Source organism: Capsicum annuum, chromosome 7, assembly GCF_002878395.1.
Source record: "Capsicum annuum cultivar UCD-10X-F1 chromosome 7, UCD10Xv1.1, whole genome shotgun sequence".
Taxonomy (NCBI): Eukaryota; Viridiplantae; Streptophyta; class Magnoliopsida; order Solanales; family Solanaceae; genus Capsicum; species Capsicum annuum.
This window is the reverse complement of record NC_061117.1, coordinates 116302272-116318407: the sequence shown is the minus strand read 5'-3', so window position 1 is coordinate 116318407 and position 16136 is coordinate 116302272. Positions and strand designations below refer to the sequence as shown.

Here is a 16136-nt window from a genome sequence, read left to right as displayed (position 1 = left end):
AACTGAACATGTTGATGAGCCTGAGATTTATTACCAATTATGCCTAAGTGAAAACATGAGAATGTAACTGAGTTTGGAACATGATGCATAAACTAAATATCATGATCTGAACTAAGTCTGTAACGTGTGACATGGACTAAGTATCATGAACTAAACGGATCCATTGAGTACAGGGCGTACGGCTAAGATGTTAGAGCTAGAGGGTCAACTTATGAGTAACCCTTCCTCTAAACTGGACTCACTAAGAGAAAAAGAGCATCATGTTTATGTCATGAAGCTTAAGGGAATTAGAGTGTATTTCCCCATTAGGACACTATGTCCTTTGAAGAAGCTGGACTGACTTTTTTGAAATATTGAGGAAATCTGAGGCGATGCGCAAGGCACCTAGGAACTGAATCATGACTGACTATCTGGGTTCTAAAATGGAAGCATGTTACATGAATTGAGATGAGCTTGCATCTACCTGGCTGATTTATGACAGAATGGTTACACTCTTTCATGAGATTTTGGCTAGTGCAAAAAGATGGAGAGATAGGAAAACCAAACTCTACGAACTTGCCTGTATAAGATAGTTGAGTACTAAAATCATATCCTGATTAGAATTCGGTAAGATGAGTTGAGGCCTACGAACATCTTCTAAGATGAAGTGACTAAGCCTCATGCACTGTATCTGGGACTACTGAAAAGATTCATGTGGGTGCTGAGCACAAGGGTGCAAATACACTAACTTATCTGATTAGCTGAATAACTAGTAGCTGAATACTAGGCCTGTAAGGCTGAACTAAACTTGGCCTAAAAAGTTGGACTGAATTTATAAAGTATTATGCATAGGAAGTAATGACAACTGAGTAATATGAGGTAACTTAGCATAGATTCCTGAAGTCTGTATGATTTATGAATGTGAGACCAAATGTGTGACATATTTCTGAAATAGTCTGTAAATTGAAGTACTGAAACATTGATAACTGAGTAACTGATAATTATATGCTATGGTCAAGCAAACCTCAAATTGAACTGAGTTTCTAATCTGGTTACTAAACTGAAGCTAAAATTATAACTCAGACTGTAGATGGTACAGAAGTACTGAATTCTGAGGCTAAGTAACTAGTAACTAAAGCCATGGTTCTATAGGACTATCTGAGTCCTTTACTGATATTGATTTCTAAACTACCACTGTAATTCACGTTTAGACTGATGCTGAAGTACTAAATTCAAGGACTGAACACTGATTACTGAATACTGGATACTGAAACTATAATTGAGATGGCAACTGAGTTTTTAATAGTTGAACAATGAAGACTAGCACAAGTCAGGGATCTAAAAGTACATTTACACTCTGAACTTTCCCCACTTCGAAATACAACCTCTTGCTAGATATTTACTTGTATACTAACATGACATTCAAGCCTATCTTCATAACTACACCCTCATTTAAAACAAGCATGAAACAACTTTCTCTTAACACAAAGCATTTACTCTCACTTATCAAAGCAATTTCTCATCGCTATACTGTTCCACAAGGAGAACTTACTGAAGGATTAAATCAGGAGGACCTGAAGAATGAATGGATACTGGCTGAATTTCACATGACTGAAACTTTGAGGAATAAAATATCAATAGTATGGATTTACCAATAAGATTTGAACTAAGGATGTACATGACGTAGTCTAAATGTATTTGATCTGTAGGGGCATATCATGAGTCATGGAAGCGGAGTACGCTGTAAAGCATGACATGTGTACATTAGTCATGAGTTGCATGACCTGAGTTTGGAGTTTCAATGTTCATAAGGCATGATTCATAACACTGAGTGAACTATAAGCGCACACGATTCTATGAAAAACGTGTGAATATAAGATGTGTTTATGAAACTGAGATGTGAAGCATGAATAGGTATCATGATAACTGAGGTACAAAACTTTATGCTGAGATAAGGATGGGTAAGGAATTTTCTTCCCTAACTGCTTTTCTGTACATACTGGAACTACTACTGGAATTTTAGGGCTTGACTTGGTCACTTGATCTACTATAAGTTTGTGAACACTGTACTAAACTCTAAACTAGACTGTAATCACAATCATATACCTAAACCTTGAGCGACACATGCTTGCCTTACCAAACACATTATCTGCTTCTAATTCCTAACATACTACTAATATCGCATGCACACATTCATGCCTAATTTCAAGTCAATACACTTAAATTTCTATTTTGCACTGTTCAAGCCTGCTGATTCATTCTGGCACTACTATCCCCATGAATACATACTATGATCAGTCCGGATAAAATTATCCCAATTCTATTACTGCTAAACCCTTGGGTTCAAGAGTGAGTTCTCATGATCATGGATGGGATACTGTTCGAGTATGTGAAAAATACCATAACTGACTGTAGGGACTGTCTGAGAAAGACCTATCTTTAGGACTAGAGCTTCACCATTTATGTTACCTTAAAAGTAAGGTAAAGTTAACATGAGGAAAATATGATCTGAATCTACATGAGTTTCTTAGGAAACCTTTCTATAGCACGATCTGAAACATGAAAGAAGGGAAACTGTTCCTGAAACATCTCATAGCCTCCTGTACATAAGTGTGGTGCATAACACACCCATGTAAAAGACTCTACTACATGTGGCTTTCAGACTTCCTAGGACACAGTTGAACCTTAGGCTCTGATACCATGTTTGTAACGCCCTAATTTTCTAAACCAAAATGCTACACAGTGCCCATGACCCTGAAGGACCACAAGCTAACCCATGACTAATATCTGTACCTAAGCACTGAATAACCATACCGTAAAATCTGCATAAACATAATGCTGTAAGGTTATAAGGTTTAAATCTGAATAAACATCTGATAAAATAATGTCTGAAAATAGTATAACAATACCAACACAAAGCTAAAATAACTGTCTGACATGCTGTAGTCTAAAAGCCTCTAACTATACTGAATAAGGAGTTGAAGGAATATGTCTCCAACTAACTCCATCAACTGAAAACTAAACTAAAATGATAAATAAAGTAATAATCATACCATCGTCAAATGAAGAGGGTTCACTGCTGACAATGACTGTTGAAATACGCAATGCTACTACTGCTCTGAAACTCATGCCTTTAAACCTATGGTGCAACATTAAAAGAAAAAACCTTTGCGGAAATGCGTCAGTACGACTGAATGTACTGAGTATACGAGTGAGGTAGGCTATATTCAAAGGGTTTATATGCATGAACTATGCTGACTAATATGAACGTGAGAATACATACATGCACAGATAACTGTAACTGAACTCATAGTGATACTGACTACTGAGTCTAAATACTGACATATAAGTTTACTGATACTGAGATACTGAATGATTGAGTTTACTGATATTGATATCTAGGTCACTAATAAGTGAAGAACTGATAAGTATTATGGAATACTGAGAGACTGATATTATATTACTGACTGGTCTGATTGACTGTATCTGATAGTCGTAAAACTAAATACTAATAACATAGTTTACCTATATCTAACATAACTGATAAGTGAGTTCTGATAACTGATATAACTGATAACATAAATAACTGTATCTGACAGTCCTAAATCTGATGGAACTATCTGAGTTTCGTACTGTATCTGAGTTGACTATATCTGATAGTCCTAATTCTATAACTAAAACTATGGGATAATTCATCTAACTGATATGCCTCAAATATGCTTCAAGAGCTAAATCGAGGTCCAATCTGTACCATGATCGGAAGGGTGCCAATACCGTGCCACGGGTAAAGACAAGCTATGATTGACCCTTGAATCTGGCAGTGTCCCCATAAGAGAATGACGGGTATCCACCTTATCAACTCTAAAGTTGGTAGTGTTGATGTCTCAACCTATGCTAGCTACATAGTTTTCAAATGTAAGGATTGCTTCTAGGAATCTCACCCTCAATCTGGCAGTGTGGATTCCCATCCTTGGGTTCGCTCGATGCTGAATCCTACTTCCATCTGAATAGACACTGAACATGAATACTAAGCTGAGTTGCTGAGTTCCGTTGACTGGCAGAATACTACTTATGACTGACTGAGTTCATGAGATTTTTGAGAATACTAAGCTACTATATTTTTCCTGAGTCACATGACTGACTGAGTTCTATGGAACATGACTTGACTATGGATATCGTTAAAACATGACATGGCTCTAGGCACACAGCTATATTTTTTGGGTACAAGTACCCCCAAGACTCGATAGAAGGAAACTGATACTTCTTGACCATCTTGAATACATGATCAATATTAACCATTCATAATAAAATAAGTTGGGGGAAATTTCTTGAAGTGCATGGATATCATAAATTTTCACATGGTAGGAATGCATATAATCAAGATCATGATTTCATACTCTAACATCATGGCATTCCAACAACATATTCATTGTATAACAATAGCATGGAAACCATTAAAGCATAAGGTTAATGGCATGAATTCATCTTTTAGACCATAATAATACATATTACATGTTTTTTGTTTCTCTTAAAAATTTAATCAAACACCTTACATGCACAATTTAGGCATAGGTGAAATCATAAAATTTTACATCATGAACAACCAAGTTTACAATTTCCAACTCATATAATATCATAGATTCATAGAAACACATAAAGATTCCAACTTGGGAATCATTCATCATCAACAACTTGATTATCAACATCCAACAATATAGACATCATAAACAACTAAGTTCATAGATTTTTATATACTAACATATCTTCATGAAAATACATAAAGTTCCCAACTTGAAACCATACAACAACCATCAATATGAATATAATCATACCACAACAAATATTCACAATACATGATTTAAAACTTTATTCTTGAGCTCCATGGATGAAAGGGATCCATGGATGAATACTACGCATACCTTAGATTAAGACTCCGTGAAAATTTATGGTGAAATTGGCTTGAATCTTGAAACCTCCAATTGAACCCTTACTTATTCTTCATAATCTTGGAGAGAAATTGAGCAAAAGAAGTATATTCTGGTCTCAAATGTCATTAATCCTGTGTTATGAAGTATATATAGGGGTGGAAGATGACTAAAATGCCCCTAAATAAAGAGAGAAAGATGCAGTTGTCCCTTTGTTGACTATCTGATAGGATGAAGTAAATATTCAAATTGGATGAAATCAATTGCATTGGAAAGAAGACTCAAAGTTATTTCCATTGATATATGGCAGTTCCCACAGTTAATTATATACAGGAAGTTATGATCGTTTGAATTTGACTAAAATTTTGACCTGAAATGCGCCCGGAATGTGGGAGCATTTCAAACCAGTGAGTTAGCCACTAAAATGCGCCCAAAATGCTCCCGGAATGTGTCTAATACATACTAGGGGCTTTCCCCATTGCAACGCAATTTGAAAATCCAAAAACGGAGGTCGAGAAGGTCGTCAAATAAATTTTCAAAGTTAAGAGGTCTAAAATGAGATTAAGTGTTGAACTTGAAAACTTAGCAAAAATTTTACGAGTGTTGGAACCTTTCATGGAGCTTTACAAGCAGAATTTGACATGCAATTTTTATGGGGTCTTACAAAAATTCACTTATTCAAGCGCGTTTTAGCCTCTTTCTTTTCCGTGAGGTATCTAAGGGAGGCGTGGTATGCATGTAGAACATATTATGTGCCCAAAAAGTATGCCCTAAATTTTTCAAAAGCATAGACCATCAGTAGAAACTCTTACTACGTAATCATATATTTATGTTGGGCATCATTCAATGATTTGCTTGCATAGTAGATAGGATGGAACAACTTCTATTTTCATTAGCCTAGAACTGCGCCTAGAGAAACACCACTTGCATCACACATTAGTTCAAAAGGTGACAACCAATTCGAGTCAACAATAATAGGAGCCGCAATAAGAAGTTCTTTGAGGTGATTAAATACCGTCAAAAACCAATCATCAAACTCAAATTTTACCTATTTTTCAAGGTGTTTGAATAAGGGATGTGCAATATTTGAGAAATCTTTGATTAACCGTGTATAAAAACCCGCATGACCAAGGAAGCTTCTCACACCTTTATGGAGGTATGAGAAGGAAACTTAGCCATAACCTCGACTTCTACGTGATCTACTTGGATACCATTTGCCGAGATTTTATGACCGAGCACAATTCACTCCTTAACCATAAAGTGGCAGTTTTCCCAATTCAAGACTAGATTACTCTCCACACACCTTTCAAGAACTTTGCTTAAATAAGGAAGGCATAACTCAAATGATTCCCTAACAACGGAGAAGCCACCCATGAATACCTCCATCAAATCCTTCACTATATCATAAATCTAGATAACATGCATCGTTGGAACATTGTCGGAGCATTGCATAACCCAAAAGGGATGAACTTGAAAGAGAATATGCCATAGGGGCAAGTGAAAATTAATTTTTCTTGGTCTTTCAGGGTAATGGAAATTTGATTGTACCACGAATTATGGTTAAGAAAGTAATACCATTCCTGCTCGGCTATCCTATCTAACATTTGATCCATAAAGTGCTTGGGAAATAGTCCTCGGTCCATGAGTTCAACTTGCAGTAGTCCATACACACTCTCTACTCCGTAACTGGATGGATGGGCACAAGATTATTATCATAATTAGGAACCATATCATGCTATGTTTATTGGGACACATTGCATTGGGCTAACCCACGTGCTATTCAAAATTAGGTAAATGACACCCACATCAATCTACTTTATGATATCCTTCTTTACCACTTCTTGCCTTGGCGGGCTGAGTCTTCTTTGATGCTTCACGCTTAGGACATGATTGATTTCTAACTTGATTTTATTAGAACTAATTCTGGGAGCTATGTCTATAATATCTGCAATAGTCCACCCTATAGCGCAGATGTACTTCTTTACGACAGCTTTCAAGGCTTCCACTTGGCAAGGATTAATATCACCTGCAATAATAATTGGCAATATATCATTATCACAAAAGAAAACATATCGAAGGTGGGAAGGAAATTCTTTTAACTCAAGTTGGGGAGGTTCAACGATTGACGTCTTTACGAGCGGACTTTCACGATTCTTCAAGTCTATATCTAATTTGGTCGGGTTCTTGGTGTAAGATCCAACACTGGCCATCTTATAATACCCTTTAATTGCTTCACTTATGAAGTTCCATAATACACCCACTAAGGGGTCATTCATAAGATCTACATCATTTATGTTTATCACTTTGTCATTATTGACATCAATCACAGAGATCACTTGCAAGTCCATAGGTTGCTTCATGGACTTGCGTACATTGAAGGAGAATTCCTCATTATTTATCCAAAATTTTATATCTCCACATCCCACATCAACTATTACCCATTTGGTTTCCAAAAATGGTCTACCAGTAATGATAGCAACTTCATAATCAATCGCACAATTAAGGACAACAAAGTCAGCAAAAAATACAAACTAGTCAACTTTCACCAACACATCATATAACACTCCAATTCATTTTTTGATTGATCGATCGACCATCAATAGCCTCATGGTGGTAAGATTAGGAGTACCTAACCCCAACTTAAAAAACACAAAAAATAGCATCAAGTTGATACTTGTCCCGAGATCACATCATGCTTTATCAAATTTTAACATTCCAGTGGTCCAAGGGATAGTGAATGCACTCGTATCTTCCCTCTTTAATTCCATTGTATTGCACATGATAGTACTATAATTAGGAATCACCTCTATGGTTTCAGAATCCACAACTCACTTTTTAGAGGCCAATTCTTTCATGAATCTAACATACCTCAACATTTCTTGGAAAGCCTCTATCAACAGAATATTGATGGATAGGTTGCTAAATGTCTCAAGAAACCTCTTGAATTTGGTACAGTCGTCTTTCTTCTTAAGCTTTTATGGGAATGGGAGAAGAATTTTAATTTGTAGAAATGGGACAATTTGAGGTTTATTCACTTTTGGATCATTACCCGTAACTTCTCTAGGAGGTGCATCCCTCTCACTCTTGTCTTTTAGTACCGTTGGTTGCTTACCAATTGCTTCATTGATCTTAGGGATCTCATTACTTGGTTTACCCAACCGCTTTCTTTTAACTTTAGCTTGCCCATCACTTAACATGTCATTGGGTTCGTCATCAAGATAAAAAAACCTTTTCACGAAGAGATCGACCACTTATAGTGATGATAGCCTTGATATGAGAATTATCTTTCGGATTGGCCACCATGTCATTAGGTTGTCCTCCTCTTTGTCAAGCTTTAAGTTATGCCAATAATTGGTCCACTTGTGCCACTAATTGCTTGACAGATGTTGAATAGGATGTTATTCATTGGTTTAACTATGATAAATCACTTATTATTTCCCTTACCATTTTATCAGTCCCTTTAACACCCCTCAAAATTTGAAAAAAAAACATCTATATTTTTTATTCTTTCTCGATTGTTCCGACCTTGATTTATGCCTTGAACCTGATATGTAAGGTGGGAAACCTACACTTATTTGAGAAAAACCTTATTTCTTCATCAATTTCCTCTTTTTCTTTGTTTTCATGCATCCTAGTACTTTTGGAAATAACGACATTAACCATTCAAAAACTGGTCCCTATCACATGTTGAGTAAGAATGTTGAATTGGGTTATTATTTTGTACATATATGACCCATAAAAGTTGTGGAGGGATCCCCCACTACTACCTCAAAATCTCTTGTGTGTCAACCTCTATATAGCTTAATCACTTGATTCAACAAATTCGATAAAACCCCATAAGACAACTTGACAATAAACCCTCTGAATTCGTTATCAACAACAGATTTATTAAATTGGTCTAATGCCCAATAAAGTATTTGGGAAATCATCTTCTCTAGAACTTTATGGTTTGGGCATTGCATGATTTTCTCATTGAACCTTTGCCACACTTCATATAAGGGTTCATCACTAAATTGATGAAAATTTGTAATTCCATCCCTTAGTTGTAGCATTATAGAAAGCAGGAAATATGGAATCAAAAAGGCCTCCATACGCTCGACCCAAGGCATAATAGACCCAAAGGGTAGAGATATCAACCACAAAACAACCTTTCCTGCCAAAGAAAATGGGAAATCAGATGGACTCTTGAGATACATTGGCAATATTAAAATAGAAATAGACGTCAATAAAGTTTTTCAAATATAAATTCACACATTCATGTGGTTGACCCCCAAATAGACCTTTCATTTAAAGTATATTGAGAATTGCACTAGTGACATGAAATTCTCCCTTCTCTTCCGCCGGTGGGATGCGGATAGCACTAGCACAACTTTTGTCATAAGGATAATCGATATCTCCTATATTCCTATGAAAAGAGCTACTATCTCTCCCATGTTGGATCTTTGCAATATGGATGTTGTTAAGGTCACCTAATTAAAATATAAAAACAACAAATAAAGTAAACAAAGCACCATACCTAACCCAAGTTCACTAACAACACCGCCATAGTGAAAACTAAGCTTTACTCCCTGGCAACGATGCCATTTCTTGATAATGCTCAACTTACACCATCATTTATTTACAAGGTAATCGTTGTTAATAAATACCTAACAAGAGCCGGGGTCGAATCCTCAAGGAGTGTAAGCTAGGTTTCAACACCTACATGTATTGAGAGTCAACTATGTGTTAACCCATAATGCAAAACTAAAAATAAACATAAAGGTAAATTGGGGGTTTAAATATAAAAAATTATTGAACACAATCACCAAACCACACTAGTAAGAGATCAAAAAATTATTAATTTACCAAATTAAGAGATATCTTGGGGTTATTTTCTCCTAAGTAGTGTTCATGCATGGGTAATCAGGGCTAAGGGTTTTAGGTAGGCTAAATTTGGGCTCTTAGTGTTAACCTTTTGATAAAACACTAAATTTCACTCATGGATTCTTTTAAATACCTTATGAGCATGGAAAGTTTACTAATCCATGACATCAAACATAACATCCTTATTTCTATGAAAATGCTTATGAACATAGCCAATTTAACTAACACCCTTATTTATATGATAGAGCTAACAAAGAAGCTAATTCAAGGTATTGTTTGCAATCACTCTTCACCCATACCCCTCTTTCAAGGATGATATAGGATACAAGGCAATAGAGTTTTTCACCCATAATTCTCAATTCAAACATAGAGTAAAATCAAAGCCCATCACTATTAACTAATTATGTGTTCTAACAATCAACACCCACACATAATTTACTACCAAATCAAACATAAACCCAGGATATTAATTTAGCTACTCATGACATTAAAGAGAGTAGATATACCCAATAGGCATACAATTGATCCATGATAATCCAAGTAAGAGAAAACCCAAACATCCATCTCAATTTACAATCAAAATTACTTGGAATCAAATTAACAAATTGTTCTCTTAACTCAAAAATAAATTATTTTTCCTCTCCAAAACTGAAAATTGGATGAAAGATGATTCCAAAAATGTGAAAGGGTTTTGCCTTTTATGATTTGGGATTCAACTCTATGAAATTCCAATTCTGCCATTGAAGAATTCACAACCTATTGTGATTGCCCTCTTTTTGTCGTGATTATGGACAGACAAAGAAATTCATCCCATAGCTATCACATAAAGAGGTCACACGAACCTCGGGATGTGATTGTGGTACCTGAGGGTTGTCTAATCTTTAGCCTTTTACTTCTCTTGCTGACTTTTCTTCTCTTCCAGATTTATCTCAACTTATTTTTCATCACATTCACTATTAAAATCATAAAAACTAGATATTAATGCATTTTAATGAAGAATTAGTCTTATTTATGCTATTAAATCCTTATATAATACAAGAATTTTTATATAAATAAGTGGAAAATTTGCAACTCAACAACAGGAAGGGTGAAACTCCCTGGGTCCTTAAGCTTTCAGGCATATTTTTCACTACCATAGAGTTGAATTCCTTTGTCAATGCCATCGTTATTATATCTCATAGATTTAGCTTATTAGTCACCACATCTTTCAAGTATGTAGCACACTTCAACATTCCTTGCAAAACATCTAAAAACCAAGGTTAATTTGATGTTCTATTAATGTGTCAAAAAACTTCTTGAAGCATGCATCCTCCTTTTCTTTCTCGAACCATTGTGGGAGTCGTGGTGGTGTTATTTCCATCTCAACAAATTTTGTTTTTGGGTACTCAAACTTTCCCAAATGTTCAGCAACTTTGTCTGCAACTGGTTAAGGGACCAACTCTGTATATACCTCCTTATTTATCTTTTGAGGCCTATCATTCATCTTACCACTCCTCAAAGTGATTGTCATTACTTGTTTTGGAGGTTCATTATTACTTGGAAAACCATCTTAAGGCATTATATTATGTGCCTATACCAGTTTCCCCACTTGCTACTCTAAGTGTTTTTGTGCAATTTGCTAATTTTTTTATTTTAGCAGCCATCTATTCTTGATGGGCCAAAATCTTTTTCAGAGCCTCTTCAATGTTACTGGCCTGAGTATTATGCAACTACTGCTGAAACTGTTGTTGCTAGTTATTGCCCCCAAGATACATTAGTTGAGTCTACCACTTTTGATTATAGTCATTACCATGATTTGGCTTTTTTGCATTTCCCACAAAGTTGATGGAATTGGTATTGGTATCACATATATCTGCAGAGTGGCCACTATTTCCGCAAATCTCACACCAATGATGGGGTTTGCTACACTATATTAACCTATGTCTGATCTGTAGCATACCAAACTTGTTGAATAGAGTCAACGTCTTATTCTGCATAGCTAAAAGTTAGGCAACAAAGGCGGTGATGCTATCAACTTTCATCATTCCCATAACCTTTTTCACTAAAATCCTTGAGGTATCACCATACCAACTCAGATATCCTTGTAAAATTTTGTTCAACAAAGTGTATAGCTCATCATAATACTTTTCCAATGATTGACCACCTACAGATGAATATATAAAATCTTTGTATTATGGTCAAATGCCTCAACAAAAGTGTGAGCTGGTACCTCATTGGACTGTTGATGATGTGGACAGTCCCAAAGAAGAGACTTAAATCTCTCCCAATTAGGGAATAGGTTCTCATTTGGCCTCTACTTGAAGCTTAAAATCTCACTGTATAGCCTTGTAGTCTTGACAGATGGGAAAAAGCAGATGAGGATTCTTCGGGCTTAGGATCCCAAGTTGTAATTGAACTTGATGGCTTATCATTCAACCCTTTTTTATTTTCCCCAAAATTAAAAAGGGGAAGAGTGTCAGCCTCATATAATCAGTTGGCACACCCATATGGATGAATGTGTCACTGATCTCCAAAAAAATTTCTAGGTGGAATTGTGGATCTTTGTATGATAGACCAGTAAACTATTTACTATTGTGCAGAAGCTACAACATATTCTACATCAATTCTAATCTGCCTCATGGCGTCGATCTTAGAATGGTGGAGGTCACATTAGTCCCAAGTATAATTTCCACTTTTCAAAATGTCCTGCGGGATGGTGAATCCTCAGCCATCGGTGCAGGATTTTATTATTCCTCGTAAATTTATGGGATACGATAGATAAGGACTTCTAATCTCCTCTGTTGGTAAAAGCATTCCTCAGGCTTGAGGTCAAGTTCAACCGATTCCCAGTCCCTTGCCTCCATACTTACTTGTTAACCTGTTGACTATAAATTCAGAAACCAAGACCAAGTGAAAAGTACCAATGAGATCAAAAAGAAAAACAAAAACTATGACTGGTTTCCAAATTACAAGTCCCCGACAATGGCGCCAAAAACCAATTGCGTACACACAAGTGTACATGGTCTCACCAAGTAATACAGTGGCCTAATAAAAAGCCGAATATCGATTCCTCAAAGACTTGTGTTAAAAACTATCCAAGCTTAGTTCACTAATAAGATTAATCAATTGCGACATAACCAAAAGAGTTTTAAAGTTATACCATAATGCAAACTAAAATAATGTCGTAAATTAAAGTTCTTGGATAATCAATGGAGAGAAACCCAGAGTCAACGCACTATGAACAATCATTTTATGCTATAGAACTTCATTGGTTAGTTTAGTTATCTTCATTTTTCGTTTGCAGGATCAATGATACGACTTTGGACTTTAGAACCTTTAATCGATTATCTAACTTAACCCCCACAAGTATATCATTGAGTGGGGTTATGAGAACTAAGCTAAGTGCTTTTGTATTCATCCCATACGTGAACCAAATAGGGAACTTATGTATACTCCTATTGTAAGTACAAATCATTACATCATTCTATGAAGATTAGGATCCTATTCTATTCATCCCACATTCTACTCTACCATTCATCCTTCCAAATTCACGATAAAGTTATAGCATGTATTCTAAGGGCTATGAATCCTTAAAATAGTAATAACAAGGATAAAAAAAAAACCAAACATGATAATCAACCACACCAAATAAATTCAAAATAATAGTATTCATGCTCTTGGCCTTAACCCCTAAAAAAGGTGTTTTGATGCTCATAGACGTAACAAGAATCCCAGCAGTATAATCCATGTTAAAATAAATAAACAAACTAAAGAAAAGAGATAAAAAAACCTCATTGAAGTTTTCTCATTCTCCCTTCAAGTTCTAAGGTCTTCCAAGGTGTCCAACACAATAACTAAGTGTCCTATTTATACTTGGACAATAATTGTCGATTTTGACTTAAAGGAGAGCCACACCAATATTGCATCATGTAGGCAGAGTGACATGTAAACAAATATGTAGGAACACTGTAATTTGTCATCCATAAATTTTAAAAGGGCGTTGAATAGACCTAATGTTGTGCCTATAGTCCTGGCACGCCAATGACTTCAAAGCATCCATTTTTTGTCAAGTGCTTGTCCATCCTTTCCAAGCTTCATGGTGTTGTTTTAACTTGATTTCCAGATTTTTTATCATCATGATAAACTAGCCATGCATCATATATCACCAAATACAATGAAGTATAGTTCAAAACAACATACATTCCAAGACGATGAACTTGTAACTTAAGTTATGACTACTAGTTTTGTCCATTTGATCTTTAACTTAGTGTTTTGCTTCTTGTGTTGTTTCAATTGAAACTTCAAAACTATAAAGAAAATTTATTCCACACATAATTACACACCTATAACCTTAGTAACTTATTATGCACACTAGAATCCATCGAGAACTACTAGAACAACATAACTCAAGCTAGTAACACTAGTTTCCTCGTCTAAACTCAAACTGACCGAATTGATTATAAACTTGTTTGAAACACACCTTAAACATTATAATCAGGTATTTTAACACTTTGATGCTCAATTATCTCAAGATTTACTCATTAAGCACAAGATAAATCCTCAAAACAAGACTAATTAAGCGTAGATAAAACACTGAGGTGTGTAAATCCACCTCAAATAATAAAACCATGGACCAGAATCAATCTAAGTTAAAATTACAAAACGTCATTTTTAGTTCCAAAAACTCGTAAATCATCCATTAAGGTGGTATGATTCCCGTCATGAAAGAATCTATTTTAAAAATGAAAAGTGGGATTAAATTGCTTTTTGGCAAAATAGTAGTAAAACCATGATTTTAGTTGGAATCGTACTTTTAATTGAGAATGAATGTATTAAATCTCCATAGATTATGGTTACATTCTTTATATGTATAAATCACTCACCTAGAGTTCAATTAATCTCTTAATTACGGCCTAGGGCCCAATAATATACAATTGGCATAACAATAATAGCATAAACTGGGAAACTGTCATAATCCCGTGATAATCCATTGAGTCAAGTAGGAACCCTTATACTAAAGAGTTACTTAGCCTAAACTATGTCTAGCATGCTAGAACCAATGGTAATAGGATCCTATAGGTATAAATTTCATATTAAGGGTTGATTCACCCTTCTATCCCCTAACTTTGAAATTTGGCTAAGTCATGGTGTTCAACCCATAATCATATCCTAACATCCTTACCTAACATGCAATATATATGACACACTATCTCATGAAAAAGAGTAGACCGAATCCTATATTGTTGCTGAACTAGAAGTCCTTGAATCACCATAAATTATCTGCATTTGCTCCATGATCCCAAAATTCCACCATGATATCAAAATGTTAACCTAAACGTTATTAGGAGTGAAATGAGACACATATTTCTATATAAAGGGTCAAGTCGGAATTCAGATCAAGAACAAGTCTGCGGGGACCATAAACAAAATTCAAAATTATATCTATCATGAGGTCACTCGAAAAACAAGAAATGTGTGCTCAAAAGCTAAGCACAAATGGTGCATATTCATCCCCTATGATCTAGGAATTTAAATACCTGATTTTTAAGAATTTTCCATGAAATAGGATGCAAATCGATAAAAAAAATTATGGGAAATAACCAAAGAGTGTTAGGATAGCTTACCTGAGCTTCGTTGATGATTCCCTAGTCATTCCTCTCTTCAAGCTCTCAACTTAGTGAGAAAATAAAAGTGAAATGAATGAGAAATTTTGGTGAAGAAGGGGATTTAACAATACCCGGGTTTCACTTAGTCAACTCAATGATTGCTTAAGTAGTGAAGTGATCGCTTAAGCGATCCACCATAAATATCAGACCTTTGCTTAAGTGGTAGAGCACCACATAATCGACCTTCGCTTAAGAAAAAAGGCCATCACTTAAGTGGTTGGGTTAGGTCCAAGGTCGATCACTAAAGCAATCCCATGGTCGCATAACTGACCACCGCTTAACCGATTGAACTAGATGGTGCCATGCACCAGATTTGCTAAGTCTAAAATAGACTTCAACTAGGTGCTCGGGATTCATTTAGAATCTCATTCGTATAAACGATCTATGAATCCATACTAAATTTGATATTTGGGCTAGAACCATCAAAACGTTTATTCAAGATTGTTTCAACTAAATATTTGGCCCACACCTATAGTTCTATTTTTCATATATTTCGCACACTAGCCTAAAATAATTTTGAAGGCCTTGAGACCTGAACCAAGGGTATCTAACCTAAAATAAATGTTTCAAAGCTAAGCCTTGTCAAAATCCTTATCTGAGGTTATTTACTAGGAGTTTTGGTTCGAGACCAATTCCTTAATAACAAAAGCTCTAAAATAGGGAAATGAGCTTAAAATTCAAATAAACTATTTGATAACCAAACTGATAGTTCTGTCAAGTCATA

The 16136-nt window shown here is 35.5% G+C and overlaps 1 non-coding gene across 1 annotated transcript; it reads left to right on the top strand.

The window, feature by feature from the left end:
- Positions 1–8843: 8843 nt before the first annotated feature.
- LOC124886198 lies at positions 8844–8949 on the top strand. Its single transcript, XR_007043284.1, has one exon. It is a non-coding gene; the product is annotated as a small nucleolar RNA R71 (small nucleolar RNA).
- Positions 8950–16136: the final 7187 nt, after the last annotated feature.